The 5,997-nt window shown below is 43.6% G+C and overlaps 1 non-coding gene across 1 annotated transcript; it reads right to left on the minus strand.

Moving 5' to 3' along the window:
* Positions 1-5,635: 5,635 nt before the first annotated feature.
* Positions 5,636-5,742, minus strand: LOC120271384. Its single transcript, XR_005539995.1, has one exon. It is a non-coding gene; the product is annotated as a small nucleolar RNA R71 (small nucleolar RNA).
* Between the last annotated feature and the right edge of the window lie 255 nt (positions 5,743-5,997).

Below are 5,997 nucleotides of genomic sequence, written 5' to 3' on the forward strand. Positions count from 1 at the left end.
AATCCAAAATCTTAAAATGATATTCAACTTCTTTCTTTTTATTTTCTACATCAATGTACTCAATTTGCCCAACTTCTTCAATGTTGCTCATGGCCTCATCATGTCCCGGAGATACTTGCCTTGCTTGTTCAAATTCTTCTTTTTCCTTAGCAAGCATGTCCAAGATCTCTCCTAATTGATGTTCAATGTTTTTGATGGAGACCTCGTGACAACTTAATGTGGCCTCAATATTTTGGAAACGGGCATCGGTGGCTTCAATAAATCTCGGTAACACTCTTTCCAACCGAAGTACATCATCTTCAAGCTTCTCATCCATCTGAAATTCTTCTTGAGGTGCTTCCCATTGTTGTTCATCAATATCCCACAAGAGATTTGGGTAGCTCCTTTGATTTGGATGATAGTTGATGCGATATGGATTGTGATGTTGATGAACATTAACAAATTGATCAAGTTTTCTAGTGAGAGCTTCAACCTGAAAATATAAGTTTAAAATTGGATTAATCATCATTCAAGTTCCATGCAAGAAAAAGTAAGTAAGACAAAATAAAACACAATAGAACGGTGGAAGAAGATAAAGTGAAATGGATGAAAACAAAATAAAAACCAATGAGAATGATGGAAGAACAAGAAAGTGTGGAATAGAAAAATAAAATGAAAAATGGATAAATGGCTAGAGCAACAAAGTCCTAGCGTTCCTAGTATCCTATTCCCCGGCAACGGCGCCAAAAACTTGACACGTCCGAATATGCGTGTGTGTACCGCAAGTGCACGGGTGTCGAAGTAATAAATACCCGGTGAGTCGGGTAGTCGAATCCACAGGGAACAGGGCTACTAGTACTAACTTCTTCTCTGCTATCTAGCCTAATGATAATGGGATAGTGTGGTGATCTAATGTGCGAAGAGATGAACACCGGAGACGAATATGCAAGGGTAAAATGGAGGAAGAATCTCAATCAGTAAAAGTGGGGTATTCGGGCATTGCTCCCCCTAGGATTCGTGTATTAGGTACGGATAAGCAAAGTGTTTCTATGATGAGTAAGTTAAGTCGTGGAAATCCAAACATAATCGGGTCTATCTCTAGATCACCGATACTAGTCCCCCTACGAGGTCCCGGTGGAGAAATCGCTCAATCTCAACACCTCACACCACATATGACCGCAAAGCACTCTAGGGATTCCAAATTGTGTATCCAATTCCTAAAGATTGATCCAACCCTAATTCCCGCGAAGGATCCTAACCCCCTACAAGGTCCCGCGGAGAAATCGAGCAATCTCACGCTTCCCACCAAATATGGTTGCATAGAGCTTAGGGAATGGAGATAGAATACACCAATCGGAGGGAAAGGGGATACTTCACTATCTCATGATTCACCCTCTCAACCCTCTTCAATCTTGAGGTTCTAACCCTAATGGAGATCTCTCTCCCACCAAGGCAACAAATCATGCAAACCAAATAACCATAAGATCAATTAGGCAAGCAAGCATTAAACAATCAAGAATGAAACTTAATCAAACTCGGATTAAATAGAAACACAAAAGCAAATCCACAAAAGATGAGAATCCTAGGGTTCACAAGCCCAAATACCCTCTAGGGTTTTTAGCCCTCCATGGAGCAACATACAAAACACACCATCAATGAATGAAAGTACATTAAAAACCATAGAAATAAAACCCTCTTATGTATGAACTGATGGCCTTGATGGAGAGCTTTGACGTCTTGAAGGACCCACTCGAGCTAGGTTCACCGGTGGCTTCCTTGATGCTATGACGGAGGAGGAATCGATCAAAGTTGGTGATGAAGCGCCTCCAAAGCCTGAAAGACCTCCTCTCCAAACCCCTAGCCGTCTCACCCCTCAAGAGCCGCACAAAAAGATGAGAAAGAATAGGGCAAAACGGCTATTTATAGGCCTCACAACGCGTCGTCACGTGCTCCCCTGCACGCGCCGCGTGGATTTTCCCTACGCCCGCGTGCGGGCTGCGAGAATTTCCACGCGGTCGCTGCGAATTTCGCAGCGGGCGCGTGAAACGTGAATCTGCTACGAGCACTTTCGCTCACGGTGATTTCCACAAACGCGATGATAAACAATCTCCTCTTAAGGCCACACGATCGGGCACACGATCATATGGTAGGCTATACGGCTTTTCCTTCATCAATGCGTCTTGAAAGGTCTTGAAATCTTTACAAAGAGGAGGGATGTGGAGACATGGCTGCCTTTGTGCCCTTCCATTAATAACTTGGCTTGCAAAAACTATGGAAGTTGGCACACATCTCCTCATACACGAACTCCTCTTGTGTCTTCCAACTTGATTTGTACAAGAACTCCCAATATTATGCCATAATAGCCTATCTTCGCTCCCTTTTGAAATCCCAATGCCTTCACAACCTATATGCATAAAAGAACACCCAATACACGAAATGAGACATAAACCGTATAAAATATGATGCTCAATGTATGTAAAACATGCATAAAAACATGTTCACTCAAGCACTTATCACCACTCAAGACGATCATAGGCTGGGGAGGAAGGAAACAAGGGTATAGAAACCTCGGTCTCCATCGCTGTAGGCTGAGGCTCAGGAATCTGCCATGAATATTCCACTGTGTCTCCTCTGCCCTTGGCGCTTTGTGCGGTAGGCGTAGCTAAAATGTAAGCTCCGGGCCTATATCTACACACTAATCACATCATCTTGATCGTATCGAGGCTAAAATTGGAGGGGACGACCGTTTTTTCGGCACCTCGGATAGCATCTAATAGGCCCATCCCCAGGACAGGTCTAGTGATGTAAGGGCAAGCAAATAATATGCCCACTCTCATGTACTGGCCCTGGTGCCTTAGGAACTCTACTACCACGTGGCTCAGGTGAATCGTCTCGTTCTGTACCATGGAATATAAATAGAGTAACTCCTGCCGCACAGAATACCTATGCTGTCACGTCGACCATTCACAGATCAGCTAAGGACTGAGTGTAAGGTTCTATAGCTTGGCCGGGACAACCATGAGGCCTTGGACACTCCTGGCTCATACTGCCCCTGTCTACATAAAGCTCAGTATACTCACTGCGGGGTTAGAGTACTGGGGTAATTTGTTAGCAAGTACCCATACTCCTCTGATAAGTACTTGTGCAATACGAATGCAAAGCGTTCATTCCTTATGTTGAGCATTACTTTTCTCGGGTTTTTACACTAATATGTGTGTTTTTATGTTACTTTTATGAAGGTAGGATTATGAGGCCAAGTATGAAGCAAATAGGTCAATGTGGATCATAATGCAGCAATTTTGGAGGAAATCTTGCTAAGGTTCAAACGGGAAGACATAGGTTAGGTGTGAGATGCTAGAGTGTGTGCCAACCTCCTCCTATTCGAGTGGGCACAACCATTTGGAGGGGCAGAAAGACAGTCACATTCGAGCATTCAGACTTATGCACATAGAACAAGAGCTCCACCAATGTGTACACCATTGAAGAAGCAAGTGATCCATGACGTGAACATGTGCCCGTTTGCGTTACCCCGATGAAAGTATGGAATTGGGAAGCTATTCAGGTCGATACTGTAGCAGAGCACTGAAGGATATACTGTAGCAGCACTGCTCATGTCGGCCGAGAAACTAGAGAAACAGAGAATCCACAAGGGCGTGTGGAAATTATCCACGGCTGTGTGGAAATTCCACACGGGCGCGTGGAGCATCCACGCCCATGTAGTCGCCCAATTCCAGCCCTATTTAAAGCCGATTTAGCCCCGATTTTGGTATTCTTTTCTCCATCTTTTCCCCAACTTGAAAGAGGGCTTCGGCTAGGGTTTTGAGGGGTATTGGCCAAGGTTTTGGAGAGGTTCTACGGCTCTGACATCATCATTCCTTAGGAAGAAGGTTGGTAAGGGCGCTTCCGTCGAGGCGTATCCAATACAGGACCAGGGAATCCTTTTACGACGAGTAGAGGACTTTCCACAAGACCATCGACATGACTATCGAGGGGGTTTCTTTATGGATTCATTGCTTTTACATTCTATTTCTTTGATTGTAGTTAGCTCCATGGAGAGCTAAACCCCTAGTGGGTACTCGGGTATTGTGAACCCTAGGATGTATTTGTTTCTTTGAACCTCTTTATTATGCTTTCAATAAATTGATGTTTATTGTGAGTTCCAACCTTGAATGCTTGATTGTATGAACATTTCCTCTAGAGTGACACTAGGGTTCAGAGTTCTTGTTGGTAACCATGTGAGTGAGTGACACACCACGAGCGTTAGACAAAGCTAGGTTGGAGAGGGTGAGTCGAGAGGTACAGGAGCGTCCCTTTTCCCTTACGGCGTGATAGATTCTACCTCTGTTCCTCGAGTTCTTTATGGCCATAATAGAGTGAATGGTCTAAGGGATGAGCTTCCGCTGGGGCTTAGTTGCGCGTGCAACGGAGTGAAGCGTTGAGGTGATCTTAGTATCTAGGGCTTGATTGTGGTTAGGGACCTTCCACCTGGACCAAAGGGTTAGGTCTATAATTAGGAAGAGATTTATCACTTGGAATCCCTAGAGCTCATTGCAACCCAATGCGAGTGCGAGGTGTTGAGATTGTTCGATTTCTCCTCCGGGACATGTATAGAGTTAGGCATAGTTGACCTTAGATTTGGGACTATGTAATTAACGATTTCCACGACTCACCATTGCATTGATTAGGAAGCATAATAGAGGGTTCTTGCACTTGAATCATTGTATGTAATTATCACTTGGAATCCCTTGACTCACTATGTAATTAACGATTTCTCCCCTTCTTTACTTTTCCTCTCTTACTTGTTGCTTTTACTGTTGATAATTGAATCATTGTCACACTCATTATCATTGATCTTTTACATAGCTAAGAATCAAATTAAGTATTTTTATTCCCTACTCCTTGTGGATTCGATACTTGCTCACCCGGGATTATTACTTCGACAAACCCGTGCACTTGCGGGATATACGCAAGGTTATCTTGTCAAGTTTTTGGCGCCGTTGCCGGGGAGCTAGGTGTTTAGAAATACTTTGCACTTTGTTTTCTTAGCTATTTCACCACACATTCTATTTCACATCTTCTTATTCTATCATTGTTCTGATTTTCTTTTTCTTTCTTTTTGGTGCAGCTCTAGGTTATGACCCGAGGGAATCCATCAATATTGATTGAAGGATACCCTGAGCTTGAACGTACACTTAGAAGAAAAGGGAAAGAACCAGTGCAAGAACAACATAATTCAGCTGATTTTGAAGCAGAAGAATCTAAAAACATGGCAGGACAGAATGAGCAACAGCGAACACTATCCAACTATGCTAGACCTTCAGTGTTGGGGACATAATCAAGTATTATACGTCCTCTGATTACAGCTCAGAACTTCGAGCTAAGGCCGGCATTCATCCATATGCTGCAGCAGTCTGCACAATTCAACGGTTTGGCAGATGAGGATCCAAATAGTCACATAGAGAGCTTTCTCGAGATGTGCAATATGCTGAAGATAAATGGGGTGACGGATGATGCCATCAAATTGAGAGCCTTCCCATTTTCCTTGAAGGGGAGAGCGAAGCAGTGGCTACACTAATTACCTAGAGCATCAACTACTACATGGGAGGAGATGGCAGAAGCTTTTCTAGCCCGTTATTTTTCTCCCGTAAAATCAGCAAAGCTTAGGAATGAGATCTCGTCCTTTGTTCAGTTGGAATTGTAGTCTCTATTCGAGACATGGGAAAGGTTCAAGGAACTCCTGAGAAAGTGTCTGTAACACGGATTCCTAGAGTGGATGATTGTTCAAACCTTTTACAATTGTTTGAACCCAAGTACAAGGTAACTCTTAGATGCGGCAGCAAGAGGTACCTTAGGTAGCAAAACTCCCGATGAGGCTCGTCAATTAATTGAGGAAATGGGGTTAAATAGCTACCAATGGAATGCTAGGGAGAAGAAAAAGGTGGCCGGTCTCAATGAAATTGATGCGGTAACCTCATTGGCGGCGCAAGTAGAGAGTCTTAGTAAGAAGCTAGATCTCAT

The sequence above is a fragment of the Dioscorea cayenensis genome, chromosome 10 (assembly GCF_009730915.1).
Source record: "Dioscorea cayenensis subsp. rotundata cultivar TDr96_F1 chromosome 10, TDr96_F1_v2_PseudoChromosome.rev07_lg8_w22 25.fasta, whole genome shotgun sequence".
Taxonomy (NCBI): domain Eukaryota; kingdom Viridiplantae; phylum Streptophyta; class Magnoliopsida; order Dioscoreales; family Dioscoreaceae; genus Dioscorea; species Dioscorea cayenensis.